Here is a 17,132-nt window from a genome sequence, read left to right as displayed (position 1 = left end):
GACTTGATGGTATTCTTAAACAACTGATCTTAGTTTATAAGCCTACAGTGGAAGAGGAGGTACAAGTGAAAAAGCATGAGGGAAAGAGGCAATGGGAAGAAGATCAGACGTGACATACATACATTAAAAAAAGTCAAACCAGGATCTGTGGATGGAGTCTGTGATGAGGAGGAGGCTTACTGGAGCAGGCTGTTGACTGACTGAGCCTATGGTCCCGTTCACCTTGGGACCCAGGCCCACCTTCACCCAGGCTACACATTTGCTTCTCTTTAGTTGTCTCCTTTCCTTCACCCTGACTAGATTTCCTGATTATAGCAGTCAAGATATTATTTTCATCAAGTTATTTGCTACTCTTAAGCTTGATCAACTAGGTAACTGGCATGGCTATTCACACCCTACCATGAACACAGTGGAATGTTGGCTGGTCACTATGTAGTTTTAGTATCTAACAAATAGATACTCTCAACTGTGTCATAATCATAATAACTCTTTATCCTAAATGTCCTCCCACCTTCCCCATGGTTGGTCATCACATTGGCTGCTCCATCCTTGCATCATCAAGAGTTACCTGTGGAAACATCCTCCATGTAACACCCATGCTGGTCTTCCATCTTTATGCCCAGCACATGTGCTATGACATCCAGTGAAAACCAACTCTTCCCCCCTTGGCTGGTAGGCAAAGGGGAAAAGAGAATATCAGAGCCACAACCCCAGCAGGGAATCTGCTGTTGGGCTGCAGTTGTTATGTATCTGCCCATGCCCCTGTCCCAGAAGGCATTCCTCTTAACTGCATGCACAGTGCACATAGCACACAAAACTGAGAAGAGCGCTAAGCTCATTCTTTACCAAGCCCAGACTCAGCTCATGGAGGCGGTGGGACAGGACATGTTTGTCATCACGTTCAGATCCCACAGTGGAAGCCTGGATTCTGGAACTACCGGCTGTAGGAGCTGTGCTATCTTCTGGACCCCCTTGTTTCTCCAGGCAGCTGATGCTGGAGTTACAGACTCAAGAATAAAAGGAAAGTGCTATCAGGGTGCCTGCTCTGCTGCCCCAGGCCCACACTGAACTGGAGATAGGCAGTCAGAAAAATGTCAGAATCAGGTGCTGGAGGGAGGGAATGGAGCTGGCTTGGGCTCAACTGACTAAGCTCAACCTACTGGGAAGAGTTTTCTCTCCTCAGTTTAATCAGTGATGAGCTAGAACTACATTCAGATTATCAATTTGTGGAGTTGAGTGTGTCAATCTTCAGGGAACTCATTTCAAAGGCGTGTCATCTCAAATGTCCTTTCTACTATCCTGGTGACTAAGAGCATCTCGTTCTTTTTTGGGGATTGCAACTTAGAGGCAGATACATGGGGTAGAAGGCCAGCACTGCCTTTCTCTTTTCACGCAGAAATTCATCCTTAACAAAGACCCTTAGGAGATCAGAGCTCTAATTCCAACTTGGCTATTAACTGAGTGACATTGGTGGTGCTGGGTAAGTTGATTGCTTTAACCACCCCCAAATCTGTGTGGCTCTTCACATTAAAGGTTTATCTCTTGTGTCACTCTCCGGTATGTATAAGGAAAAAGAGGGCTTTTGTTTTCACATGACCATCCTTCTCTAGGCGTTCCCCACTGGATTCTCGTTTTCAGCAGGTGAGGGAAGAGAAGAAACTTGGAAAAAACACCCCTATTCTTACTGCAAGGTCCTGGGGAATATAATTGAGCTGTAAGCTCTGGGATAAGAAGGGCATTTGGTGTGGATAAGTAATCAGTCCTTGCCAGAGGGCATCTCACTTAGTGCCCCGACTTTAATCCCATCATGAAAGATGAGTTTGATTGGATCAGTCTTTGTCAATTTTGAGTTACTTATCCATTTTTACTATTTCTCTTATATCTAAATATTGCCTTTAAAACAACTGACCTTTTAAACGAACTGTTTCTGAACAATAAATGTTCCTTAAATAATGGATGCGATATGCTAGTTAAAAATTTTCTAGTACACATTCCAATATATAACTACTGAATGTGAATCACTAAAAATTCTGTATGATATGTCACCCCTTGGGAAACACCAGATTCAATTATCTGAGATTTTGTCCAGTTCTGTGGAAAATTTGTAATGCTTCAAAAAGTAAATGGCAAATGTCTTAAACTTGGACAAGAAATTTGAAGGGTTGGTTGTGAACTACATTGAGAATGGCACTATCTTAGGATGATTAAGGGCCACAGAGAGGGGTGATATGGATTCAGGCCTTTAAAATAATGGGATAGCATCTCATCACAGTCTTACTTCTTTGCCCTTTCCCTTCTCCTCAAGCACTAAAAGCAAAAGCCAGGGAAGACAGAAGATTGACATATCTGTTTAGAATGGATACTTCGATGTGGCAGTTTTGACATTTAGGGGAAGAAAATGGCTGGGAAAGGTGCCTAAAGTTGAGATGATACATCAGAGTAGAATTTATCACAGAAACCAAATATAATAGGGGTTATTTTCCTGATGCCTGCATCTGTCTCTGTCCTTATCCTCCTGCTGTCACTGCCTTAGCTGAGACCCCATCATTTCTCAAATGCAACAATCACTGTGCAACCTCTCAATGGCTTGTCAGTTTCCTTTTCCATTTTCAGAGTCTTCTGAAGTGACACTGATGATATCTTTTTCTTGCATCTAATTCTTCAATGTCTTATCACTAGTGGGATAAAATAGGGGGCATGCAGCCCTTCACTAGCCAGACCCTGCCCACCCTTAACTAGTGGCTTCTGCTTTAGTTAACCCTGCAAAAAGTTTCTTGTGGTTCCCTGAATAGTCCATGTTCTTTCCCCTATTCTCTCCCACAGACAACTCTCTTTCTGAAAAATATTTCCTACTTCCCAAAACCTTTTGGCTACCTCTGAGGTGATTCTTTGGAACCAGACTTGGGCTTCACCTCCCCATACCAAGGGCCTCAGGGTAATTGTCTCTCACTATAGCTGGCTGTTACTTGTCTGGTCGCCCTTGTCTGGCTCCCTCTTAGAGTACACATTTCATCCCTGTACCCCAAGCACTGGGCTTCATGCTAGAGATTCAATAACATTTTACTGACTGAATGAATGAACGCATTATACTTTTTTATAGACAATTGCTATCCCTCAATTTAATCCATTATAAAGTGATATTGCAGAAAAGTATAAAGCTTTTCAAAGTACATTTGGATAAAATAAAGTTAAAAGAAGTCACAAGGCACCTGCGTGGCTCAGTCAATGAAGTGTCTGACTCTTGATTTCAGCTCAGGTCATGATCTTAGGGTTGTGAGATCAAGCCCCTTTCAGGCACCAAGATGGGTGTGGAACCTGGTTAAGATTCTCTCTCTTTTTCTCTGCATACCCTGCCCCTCACCCTGTACATGCATGTGCACTCTCTCTCAACTAAAAGAAAGAAAAAAGGAGAAGTCACGATTGAAGGTAATAGTAGAAGGTATCAATGTACTATTGTACAAAATTTATTCTTTTCATAATTCTTACATTTATTGTACCATTAGAAACTAGAAAATAAAAGGAAAACTTTCATTAGGGTCTTGAAACAAAAGGCATTTCTTAGATGAGAATTGGGAATACAGTGGCTTTTTAAGAAGAAGATCTAAGACTTTGCTGTCTTTTTGGTCTTTACATATTTCTCCATCTGCCTTAAAGAGAAGATTTTTGCCTTCAAAAGAGGTCTTCCTGAGCTGCCATTTAATGAGCAACAACAGCTTTATTTTGCATGTACTCTGATCTACCATAAATCCTACTAGCTTTTGAAATGCATAAAGAAAAGCTCTTTTAATAGAATGATTTATTCTTTGATCCCTTAAAAAAAAAAAGAAAAAAAAAGCTTTAGCTCTGTGGCAGAATGGTAGGGGGACACCTTCATCAAGGCTCACCAGAAACAGAATGACTAATGCAGGGTTATTTGTGCTTATGGAAAAGTTAAGTAGCAAAGGCTAAAGCAACCAGAAAGAGCTCAGCCTAGGGAGCAAGGATGGTGAGGATAGTGATGGGTAGGGGATAGTGGGTGGGCAGGAAATAGGTAGAGAGAAAGGGGCTTTTGAACTTTAAGGAAGACTCTTCTAGGGTTCATTCATCATGGAAGATACTCCTTCTCTAAATTCTGGGAGATAGAGACAGACCTTGCCATAACAGCATAGAGCTAAGCTTTTTAGGTTTTTGAAAGAAGATTTGTAGAATTTACATCCTCCTATGACTCCTGTATTGTACGGATTGTTTTGTTAGTCAGCTTAAGCTAAGCTATGCTGAAATAACAAGTAAGGCCCAAATTCCAGTGGCTTTAAAAGAAGTTGGCCAGCTTGCCTGTGTACTTGCTTTACACAGTGACACAGAGCCCCAAGTATAGTATCTTCCATCTTTTAGCTCTTCCAGCCTGGAGACCTTTGTTTTCAGATGTGTCAGTAGATAAGAGAACATGCAGAAAACACAAACGAACTTAACTACCCTCAGAATGGAACTGCACATATTTCTGCTGACACAGGGGCTGGAAAAAGTAGCTTAACTTTTTGCCTCGGGGAAAGGAAATGGTAAGATGAACACATACCAAGGTCTGCAACAGTTAACATCTCTGTAGATTCTCTGTTGAATTTGAGAGTTGAGAATTAGAAACAGAAATAGCCTGGGCACTAAAACTGTGTTCTGAACTGCAATGAAAGCAAAAAGGTTGTACTTCAGGCATTGAAGTTTGAACAATTACAGTCAAGGATCATAGACAAAAACAACAAAAGAATCAGAATAACAATGGAATCATTACCCTGGTGTAGTGTTGTCCAGGCTGTGTTCTGGGGGACCTGAGTGCTCCTTGAGATGCTGATGAGTGCTCTTTTGTGGAGGCTGGCAGGGGAAGCAGGTGCATGTGAGTAGTAGTGAGGCATTTTGTAGTCAGGTGGTTAAACAATTTAAGTGATTTCCCTATTACTGGAATTGGGCTTTAACTGGCTAATGAGCTGTGGTGGCCATGATATGTTCCCCTCAAAAGATGATGTGAGGGATGCATTAACTGACCTCACACCCAGCTGTTGCATATAGTGTGATCCCTTGCAGTGTTGCATGGAGGAGGCCTACTTCCCATTTGCTGCTCCTGATGACTGGGCACAGCAGGGTTACTAATGGAATACCATTCCAAAGAGGTGTGGGATTCTGACTGGGGACTTCAGCTCCAGGACTCCTAACAGTCTCCCGAATACTTTCTTACAACTCTAGCACAGTCTGAGTCTCTTAGTTTCCAATCCTCTGTTCTCCCTTCTTCCCTTCATGGGCCTGAATTGTGGTCTGAAGGTTCCCCCAGCCTCCCTCCAGTTCCCTCCCTTCTGTCTCCCAGGCAATTTCCCCAATAAATCTCTTATACATCTACTGTCTTGGTGTCTGCTCTTCAGAGGCCCCAAACTGGCACAGAAGTCTTGTAAACCTGAAAAGGGAGGGGAGAGAGAGTGTTTCCCAAATGTGCTTGGCAAGAGAAAATGTTCTTTACACAAACCTGCCATGTAAAAAAGGAACACGGATTGGAAATGCTATTTCAAGGAACACGGATTGGAAATGCTATCCTAGAGAAAAAAGATTAATTAATAATTAAGCCAATCTACATTTTAATTTGTATGTTCTTTATCATTTGATTTGTACATATATGTTTAAATTCTCTGTTGATTTGTGTAAATCTTTCAAAATTTTACCTAATTACTAAAGTTTTCTGGATTAAAACAATTCTTTAAATGTTACTAAGGACACAGCACCATTCTAATTATTTGCCCCAGTGCCCAGGGTGGGACCAACAAAGCAGCCTTCTACCTCCTGTCCCCGGGGGGTATTCTGCTGAATTTGGTAAGACAAATCACCAAGTTAGTGACTACATATTAAATATTGATGTAAGAGGGATTTCTGGAATCTTTAAGAATGTCTAATAAGTTATTAGACATTTAGAGATTTTATTATAATATCACATTCAGGTGAAACTGAAGTTTTGGTTTCTAACATCTGACAGTATGGGAAGCTAAACATTTATAACTCAAGGTCATGGGCTTTTTCAAAAGAATTGAGCCCCACAAGACAAGGAAACAAAAGTGAAAATAAACTTTTGGGACTTCATCAAGACCAAAAGCTTCTGCACAGCAAAGGAAACAGTCAACAAAACCAAGAGGCAACCCACAGAATGGGAGAAGATATTCACAAATGACACTACAGACAAAGGGCTGATATATAAGATCTACAAAGAACTCCTCAAACTCAAGGCCCAAAAAACAGATAATCACATCAAAAAATGGGCAGAAGACATGAACAGACACTTCTCCTAAGAAGACATACAAATGGCTAACAGAGAACATGAAAAACATGTTCAACATCATCTGGCATCAGGGAGATTCAAATCAAAACATATTGAGATACCACCTTACACCAGTTAGAATGGCCAAAATTAACAAGACAGTAAACAGTAAGAGCTGGAGAGGATGTGGAGAAAGGGGAGCCCTCTTACACTGTTGGTGGGAATACAAGTTGGTGCAGTCACTTTGGAAAACAGTGTGGAGATTACTTAAGAAATTAAAAATAGGGCGCCTGGGTGGCTCAGTGGGTTAAAGCGTTTGCCTTTGGCTCAGGTCATGATCCCGGGGTCCTGGGATCGAGCCCCACATCAGGCTCTCTGCTCGGCGGAGAGCCTGCTTCCTCCTCTCTCTCTGCCTGCCTCTCTGCCTACTTGTGATCTCTGTCTGTCAAATAAATAAATAAAATATTAAAAAAAAAGAAATTAAAAATAGAGCTTCCCTATGACCCTGCAATTGCACTACTGGGTATTTACCCCAAAAATACAGATGTAGTGAAAAGAAGGGCCATCTGTACCCCAATGTTCATAGCAGCAATGGCCACTGTTGCCAAACTATGGAAAGAACCAAGATGCCCTTCAATGGACAAATGGATAAAGAAGATGTGGTCCATATATACAATGCAGTATTATGCCTCCATCAGAAAGGATGAATACTCAACTTTTATATCAACGTGGACAGGACTGGAAGAGATTATGCTGAATGAAATAAGTCAAACAGAGAGAGTCAAGTATCATATGGTTTCATTTACTTGTGGAGCATAAGAAATAACACAGAGAACATTGGGATATGGAGCAGAGAAGTGATTTGGGGGAAATTGGAGGGGGAGACAAACTATGAGAGATTGTGGACTCTGAGAAACAAACTGAGGGTTTGGAGGGGAGGGGATTGGGGGTTTGGGCGAGCCTGATGGTGGGTATTAAGGAGGGAACATATTGCATGGAACACTGGGTGTGGTGCATAAACAATGAATTTTGGAACACTGATAAGAAATAAAATAAAATAAAATGAAAAAAAAAAAAAGAATTGAGCCCCCACAGCACATATTAATATTGTATCCTTCGGTGTTACGTTTTGAAAATTATTCAAAGATTCTTACAATTATCTAAAAAGCAGCATCCTGAAGAATTATTTATACATGCATATTGATAGTAGCATTATTCATAGTAGCAAGAGGTGGAAGCAATCCAAGTGTCAATCAGTGGATAAATGGATGAATAAAATGTGGTACATCCAATGCAGTATTATTCAGCCTTAAAAAGGAAGGAAGGAAATTCTAACACAGGCTACAACATGGCTTAACTTTCAGAACATTATGCAAAGAGAAATTAGCTAGTCACAAGAAGACAAACACTACATGATTCCACTTTTATGAAGTATCTAGTCAAAATGATAGAAACAGAAAGGAGAATGCTGGTTGCTAGGGGTTGGGTGAAGGGAAAACAGGGAGTTGCTTAATGGATACAGTTTCAGCTTCGCAAGATGAAAAAGTCCTAAGAATTGGTTGCACGCAACGATGTGCATATCGTTAACATTAATTGTACACTTTAAAATGGTTAAGATAGTAAATTTTTCATGTGTATTTTCCTAAAATTAAAAAGATTTCTGAGACTCAGTTTTACACTGATTCTTTCAAGCACTAATGCAAGATTAGTCCATCTTGTAGAAAATGCAAGGTCCTTAAGAGCAGAAATACTATTTCATCTATTTTACTTATCTTTGCATTCCCCTATAGCTTTGCTACTCAAAGTGTGCTTCATGGGTTACAACACCAGCATTGTCTGGGCGCTTGTTAGAGATGTGCAATCACCCCAGATTTACTGAGTCTACACATACTTTTAATAAGACACCTGGGTGATTCACATGCACTTTAAAGTTTGAGAAGCACTGTTCCACAGCACCTAACTCACAAATATCAGAGACTCATAAAGTCTGGCTGTTGTTCATGGATGAAAATCGTCAATCGATAGTTGCATTTAACTTCTTTGCTGTGAACTTTAGATTTCACCAATACACACCTGCTAGAAATAAACAGTGAGTCAAGATTCACATAAATTTAAAGTGGGGTTTTTAAACACCTTCTATTTGATTCTCCATCCTGCACTTGAAACAAATACTTAACTTGAAGACAGAGCCATCTCTGCCACCCTCCCATTTTCTTTGACCACGTAATGGTCAAATACCTCTATGTGGCAGTATGACTGAGAAATGTGCAGAAAAGTCAGCATTGAGACTTCAGTGACAATTTCTCAGCTCTGCGGTATCTGTCCCACACCCATGTAGGGGGACAAGATCATGGGTGAGACATATCATTACAGCTGGGAGGCCCTCAGAGCTTTTCAGTCCTCCTTCCCTTCCTCTCTTATTAAACTTCAGAGGCCTGGCTTGCCAGATCTGGCCATATCACAGTCCTGTATACCCAACCACTACCTCAACCTAGGATGCTCAACTAGAAAGGAACCAAGTTCACATCCAGGACTCCTAGCTCCTCCTCCTTGGACAGCATCTGGCTAGGGTCTGAGGGAGATGGTGGATGAATATGCCTCATATGGAATCCTCCAGCAAGACTTCTCCTTGAGCAGCTCCCTCATGGTGCTTCCTGTGACTCTTATGAGCTCCAGGTACCACAACACTGAGAGTAGAGAATCTAGGCAAGAATGGTTTGTATCCATGGATATGCATCCCATGGTTGGAGAAGACAACAATTAGTATATCCTCCGTGTGTTAAACATGCTATACTATCACACAGAGCTTTTATAGCTCTGGGCTGGGGAACGTAGTCATTGAGTGTGCTGACAGGACCACAGTCCATGGTAATTCAATGCTGCAATGGCTGGAAAAAAAATTAGTGTCTTGTATGTTTATTGGACCTACACTTAGCAAAGCACTTTCAATTATATTATCTCATTTGGTCCTCAAAAGACTTTGCAACATCAAATAGGACAGGCACGATTAGCCCCATTTAACAGACAACCAACCCAAGTCTTGGTAAGTTCAGAGTTTGCAGTGGTAGTTGACAGCAGTGGCTCAAATTCACTTACTTCACACACTCCTCAACCATGAGCAAGTAATTTAATGTCTCTGGGATGCAGTCTCCTCATTCGCAAATTAGAAGGAAAAGAATTGGGTCTTACCTACAAGGTGCATGTGAAGACTATAGCATAGTGGCTGCCTGTATAAAATAAGAGGTGATACCTACTAGCTACTATGATTACTGACAGATCACACGGCTAATGTGTGATCACATTAGACTTAGCACTAAAAACCACCTTCTTCAGGTTCTAACTAAGTTCAATGGCCTTTTCATTATGCATTAGAGTAAGTGATTTTAGACACATTTCCAGCATCATCTCCTTCAGAAAGCATTTTCTGATCCCAACCCATTCCTAGCCAAGTGCCCCAACACTCTTTCTAGCTGCATTCTGTACATTACTAGCGCTCCACACTGTACGAATGCACTGATTCTGAACTCCCTCAGAGCTGGGATCATGCCTCCTTACTGGTCTTGGTATCACCAGAGCTAGATCATTGCCAACACGTAGTAAGCACAGTGTTTGTGAGCCTGAACTCCAGTAAGACTTACTGATAGGGATTTTGATAGGAAGTAGTCTTACTTAGATTCAGCCTTTGCAGCCAAGACCACACTGTATCCCCCTGCCTGTGTTTCTTTGCCCTTTTGTCTTTTTGTCTCTTCCCCTAGAGGCCTATTTATTATCTATGTCTATAATTCTCCAATTCTCATGCAGAGTTTGAGTAAAATCACAGTTCAGCGCCAGCTGTGTAGATTTCTACAACCCAATATGAAGCTCTTGCTTGCTGCTGAGAAAACACACAGATGAAATTTATAATCAGATTTCAGGGGAATGTGGCATGTTGTTAAGGTTTCATTTCTGGCCAAACAGGAGGGAGGAACTAAAAATGGGACTGCCAGAACAAGACGAAAATGTCAGGTGCTTAAAAGGAAGCGCGAATCTCAGACTTTAAACAACTAGATGATACCACAAAGGCCTTTTATTTATTTTTGCTTTGTCTGTCTAATTTGGGGGAAGAGAATTATGTTTGAGCAAATCAAATTCACTGAAGATTATACATATATGAATACACAGAGATATATACATATATATGGATATAGATGTACGTATGCCTTTGTTTTCTGGAATTAGAAATGTTCATACTATATAGCAAAGCCTCAGTATACATGCCCATCATGTCATTTAATTGATGTTATTAATATAAAGAAATTATTCAAAATTCTTACTGTGATATAGTAAAGGTCATAATCACAACCCATTCTCAAGCATTAGCTACTGCTATTGAATGTAACACATGGCAAGATGTGACTGTTATGCATTTATGAAATGGGTCTCCATTCTAATAAATTAAGCAGTTTTAAGGAGGAATTTCATAAACCTAGGGGAGTATTTCAGGGCAACAATTCATTAGCCAAATACCAGCAACCTTTTTCTTCCATACTAGAAATCTTGTTGCTTTGGACAATATGTTGAAAAAGAGCTTCTACTATTTTTGCAAGTCATCCATGCGAAGAAAAAAAAAAACAAAAAACAGTGATTGCTCAATTTGAAACTTCCAAAAGGATGGAATATAATAGTTAGAGCTAATTTAATATATGAAATACAAATAAAGGCTTTCTGGATTGGTACAACTATTTTTAAGTTCTTCTATCCTTATGAGAATAACAATCTTGCTTAATTTAAAACATCACACCCCCTGCATTTCCTTAGTTTGAGAAAATATAAGCAGATTTGACTTCACATTATTTGGCAAGAGCATGGTTAGCTGATGAAAGGTGGGATGTGACATGTTAGTCAATGACAGCCCAAGATAACCATGAGATCATCAGAGTAGTTTTAAAATCAATTGGTAACAGAGTCCCATGGCGAAGTCAAGGGATAATTTTCTCAGACACCTCATGTTTCAAAAAATGTTATGCTATTAATTTTGATTATGGTTGTAATTTAAACTGGCTCTCTAATTTAAAAATGATTACATAAAAGCATTGATTTCGTGCCTGAGACACATTTCCCCAGCAAACACATTCAGGGGAAAATAGCAGTTTTTAAATGCACAGTGGACATTGTCTTCACTTTAGAAAATAACTAGGTAATGCATTCTTCTCTTATGGATTCTAGCAATCCAAAGCTTTAATGCATTTGTCTTCCTATTAATATAATATCACCTAATTTCTGATACTGGATTAGCTGCAGTATGAGGGGAAAAAAAAGAAGTTGTTTATTTTCTGTGAGTGACTCCGACAACCCTCAGGCTCAGAAAGAGAAATGCTGAAAACATTAACATCCGAGTTCTGCTATCTGGCCTTGAACATGCCCTTTTTTCACTGTGTGGTTAGAGAAATTTGCAATGAGAACAAGAACTGCTTGACATCCTCCTGGTGGTCTTTTGCCTAACATTTGCCCAGAGGCCAGGTTTCATTTGAGTGATAGCTCCTGAGGTCTCAGTTTACGGAACTTTCATTGAGGTAAGGGAAAATGGAGGAAGCACCCCAACAGGCAGGTTTAAGAGATGTCCAGGCTATTTTTTTTTTTTTTTAGATTTTATTTATTTATTTGACAGACAGAGATCACAGATAGACAGAGAGGCAGGCAGAGAGAGAGAGAGAGAGGGAGGGAAGCAGGCTCCCCCGCTAAGCAGAGAGCCTGATGCAGGGCTCGATTCCAGGACCCTGAGATCATGACCTGAGCCGAAGGCAGAGGTTTAACCCACTGAGCCACTAGGCGCCCCGAGATGTCCAAGCTTTTAAGTTGCCTGGGAGATTATCAAAAGAATTCCAAGTTTCAGGGGCCCTGGAAGGCAGGATTCCAGTCCAGTTTGGACAAAGGAGAACAAAGAATAAAAAAAAAAAAAAAAAGAAGAAGAATTCCAAATGATAATAATCGAAGCCACAACTCCACTGTGAATTCAAGAGTACGGTTCAGGAAATCTGTTGGAAGTATGCATAATAGGTTGTTGTTACGCTTAAAGACTCTCAGAGGAGTCCCAATCCAGTCTTCATTTTAGACTCATCCTGTCTCTAGACTCCTGACTTGTCACGGTAGTATACCAGACTGATAATTGCTAGCGTTTACTGAATCAACTGGGATTTTCCCATTTCCTAGAAGAGGTAAGAATGTGAGGAGGTCAAAAAAGGACCTTAGTCAGTGATGTGCTTCTAAGTGTTTCACAACTGGCTCCATGAGTTAGGGTTGGGTGTGGGTGTGTATGCCTATATTTACATACATCAGTTTAATATAGACTATACAGGTGTAAAGGATATGTAGCACACACTTTATTAATAATAATAAAATACATAGTACTCTATGTTGTGAATCCCATACAGCTAATTGATTCTTACAGAATATTTTTGTTGATTTGTGCCAAACTTGTACCTATAGCCAATCTCTAGTTGTAATTGAGAACCAGATATGGTTCACACGAATGTTAGTGAATGTTTTCATTTAAGTCAGTGAGTAAGACTAAAACAAGAAAGGTGTATGTTGGAATTCACTTTTTTGTCTATGATTTGAGTACTGGAGGAATACTGGAAGAATATTTCCTCAATTTTTTACTCATGATGTAATAACCAGACACAAGACACATTTAAAAAATTTAATCTATATTATTTTTCTCTACCACTTTCTTAAGTCTAAACCAGGGATTGGCCAATACTTTCTACTAAGGGCCAGATGGTAACATTTTAGATTTTATAGGCCATAAGGTCTCTATCTTAACTCTCTCTATCTGTACATCCCTGCCATCACAGTACGAAAGCAGCCATAAGCTGTATGTAAGCAGACAAGCATGGCTGTCCATGTCAAACTTTATTTGTGGACACTAAACGTTGAATTCAATGTAATTTTTATATATCAGAAAACATTTTTCTTCTTTTGATTTTTTTAACAATTAAAAATATAAAAGCCATTTTTAAAAAAGATTTTATCTTATTTATTTGACAGACAGAGATGACAAGTAGGCAGAGAGGCAGGCAGAGAGAGAGGGGGAAGCAGGCTTCCCGCTGAGCAGAGAGCCCGATGTGGGACTCGATCCCAGGACCCTGGGATCATGACCTGAGCCGAAGGCAGCGGCTTAACCCACTGAGCCACCCAGGTGCCCCTAAAAGCCATTTTTATCTCATAAGCCATTCAAACATAGGCAGTGGGCTAGATTTGGTTTATAAGCTGTAGTTTATCATTCCCTTAACCTTGTCTGCCCATAAAACAGTAAATTAAGCTCTGATTTGTAGCATTTGCCAATCCTGTGGTATAAAGATTACCACTGTGTTTGACTTCAAGCTACCAGTGTGACACCACTGAAAGCTGGGAAGAGATGAGAAGAACATTATATAGTATTTCTACCTCATAGATGCAATAGGTAAGAATGACCTCAAGAGCATAGATAATAGTAAAAGAATTAGAAATTCTGAGTTTGGAGTCTTTATTACCTTACTTTTATATTACTTCCCTTTTGTAAGATTATATAATTTCATTTTTAATGATGGTAACAACCAACTTGCAGAATTCTCAAAATCTTAACATTTGGCTTCTGAAAGTTGGTACAAGCTGGTTTCCCAAACCACTACATTCAGCACTTGTTCTAGGGCATACAGAAACTCTGCACTCTGAGATTCCCCTATCAACACTCATTATTCTACCACAGAGGCAGAATTACCTTTTAGAACTGCCCACAAAGTAGAAAGAGTGCAAGGAATCCTAGGCCCTAAGTACATCTAAGAAGATTTTGCCGATTCTGCCTCCCATGTAGAAATGAAATGATGGAAACCTTCACTGCCACAGGTACAGTGGGTCTTGACTTATCTCCCAAATGGAAGAACTGTCATCATAGTCATAATGGCTGGCATTTCTTGCGTACTAACTCTAACCAGGCACTGTTCTCAACTTTTACCTGTCCCAATTGGATTGCCACTCAACCCCAAGAAGCCCTTTCAATCATCATCATTTACATTTGAGGATATTGGGACACAGAAATGTGAGGCTGCTTGTCAAGGTTACAGGTGTGGAAAATAAGTTCTGATTTCCCTAAACACTAATGTTTAGCGTTTAATGCTCATTTTCTAAGTTGCACTTGTGGAGGTCAAGTATTTGTATTTTATTATTTACTTATTTATCAATCCAATAAAAGATTATTAGTAAAATTCAGTAAGTCCCAAACTGGACCATCAACTTTCCTCCCCAAATCTGTTTCCTCCATTCTCTTTTCCTTGTGTTTTCATGTTGTTCCTGGTACTAACACAACACTAGGCACCCTGGCTTCTTGGACTCTTTCCTCCTCATTCTACACAGCTGCCAATCCCATCAATGGAAAACCCAATAGAACTTCTTGCACCTTCTCCTTTTGATGTTCATTCTCCTTTTAATTCATGACTTCGTGACCTCTCATTCAGATGATTACTGAAGTCCCCTTACCATTTCACAGTATTTGTTCCAAATCACATACTGTGTTGCTAGATTACACTTCTGAACATGGTATTAGTCTCTTGCTCATGAGCTGTAATGATTGCCCACTGCCTACTCCTCAAAGCTTTCCCTCCTCCTCTTCACTCATTTTAAGCTGCAAGCTTACAGAACTTTTCACCATTTTTCGCAGACACTCCATGCTTGACCCACCTCCACGCCTTTGCTCAAGCTGTTTCCTCTGCCTGGAGTGCCCTTCTCCATAGCTCTGTATGTCTGCTCTCTATTTTTTTTTCAGTTTAAATGACCCAAAATTTCCTTGATCTCCCAGCCAGAAAGAACCCTCTGCTGTAGCCCCATAGCATTTTATCTGTCTGCGCTTTTCTTGTGGCACATTTAGCTTCCCCATCCTAATTATTCTTTTTTTAAAAACAGATTTTATTTATTTATTTAGAGGGGATGGAGAGAGGAGCAGAGGGAGAGGGACAAGCAAACTCCACTCTGAGCATGGAGCCTGACATGGCTCAATCCCATGACCCCAAGATCATGACCTGAGCTGAAATCAAGAGACTGACGCTTAACTGACTGAGCCACCCAGGTGCTCCCTGATTATTCTATTTGTTGTTTCTCTTATCTCTCCTGCTTGACTCTGAATTCCCTGAAACCATGATTAGTTTTCCATCTATCCCCTATAGTTGCTTGTGCACTAGGTGCTTAGCCAGTATCAGATGGGTGAATGAATAAAACACAACAAAAGCGACCTCTCACCACTTACTACTATTACTGTTTAATATTCTTTTTGTGCAACATGCCCTGTATATTATAGAGCTGCGTTGTCCAGCCACATGTGTCTGTGGAGCACTTGTAATGTGGTCTAAGTCCAAAATGTACACTGGTCCAAATTGAAATGTGCTATAAGTATAAAATATACATTGCTCTTTGAAGTCTTAGGATGAAAAAAAATCTCAGTAATTGTTTTACATGTTGAAATTATAATGTCTGTAATATACTGGGTTAAATAAAATATAAAAATTACCATCTGTTTATTTTTACTTTTTAAAAATGTGACTACAGGAAAGTTTAAAATTACATACATGGCTTGCATTATATTTCTATCAGAAGCTCTATTATAGAGTGTAGTCGTGATCCCCTTGAAATGTCTCTGTTTTCTAGACTGACAGTGTGTTGTCATGGAAAGAGTTCTGAGAGCTTGTCCCAGTTCCTTAAACTCTTGGAGCATTCCTTTCCTTGATTTTAAATCCTTATGGGGTGGTTGTGAGTGTTTAATAAGGTAATATAAATTAAGCTGCCTGATACCTTGTAGGTACTTGGTAAGTACGGATTCATTCGACTTTCTGAGCCAGCACAGACATACTGCATGCAACATTCCCAGCTGTCATTGTGAGTATATTAGTATCACTGGACTGACTAGTAGTAATGATTGTTGAAGGTCAGCTCTATACATCTTTCTCTTATCTCTTACTGTTGTTTTAAGTCTCATAAACCTAGCAAGAAAACATGGGAAATGTAACTGCTAACTTGAAAATAAGGAACATTTGGAGTCCTTATCCTGCTTACATTTTCAGGGTCTGGCTCCAAATTATAATGTAAGCAGCTTGAGGCCCACCTCCCTGGAGGAAAGAGATGTCCACATCTGTCACAATGCTTAATTGAGGGGGTCAATTCACATTATACAGTGTCCTATGTTGTACACCAACAGTACAGTGTGAATGGTTCTTTCTGGAACTGTATAACACTGGAATATTGAATAACCTGCTGTTCTCTTCAGGGGTGGGGAGTAAGGAGGAATCATGTGCAAATTGTTCTCCATTTGAGGCAAGACTATGAACCTAGGTTTTGAGGTTCTTTTTTTTTTTTTTTAAAGATTTTATTTATTTATTCGACAGAGAGAGAGAGAGAGAGAGAGATCACAAGTAGGCAGAGAGGGAGGCAGAGAGACAGGGGGAAGCAGGCTCCCCGCTGAGCAGAGAGCCCGATGCGGGACTCAATCCCAGGACCCCGAGATCATGACCTGAGCCAAAGGCAGAGGCTTAACCCACTGAGCCACCCAGGTGCCCCGGTTTTGAGGTACTTAAAGATTACAGGGTAATTATCAAAAAAGTAAAAGAACTACCAATGCTATATGTAAATGTCAACATTGGTTTTAGAACAGATATTACCATTGTGTACATTGATATTAATAGTAACCAAGGATTTCTGGGCAAATTCTCCTTCATCAGTAAAGGACAGAGTTGTCATGGCTGTCATGTTCTATGGGGTGAGCATGTCCTGCATCTACCTGTCTCCTCCACCATAGGGCTTATATATCTATAGAAGGTGAAGTCTTCACTATGGGAAGAGGAAGATCATAAGTTTTCATTATCAA

This window comes from Mustela erminea, chromosome 15, assembly GCF_009829155.1.
Source record: "Mustela erminea isolate mMusErm1 chromosome 15, mMusErm1.Pri, whole genome shotgun sequence".
Lineage (NCBI taxonomy): Eukaryota > Metazoa > Chordata > Mammalia > Carnivora > Mustelidae > Mustela > Mustela erminea.
This window is presented reverse-complemented; position numbering follows the sequence as displayed.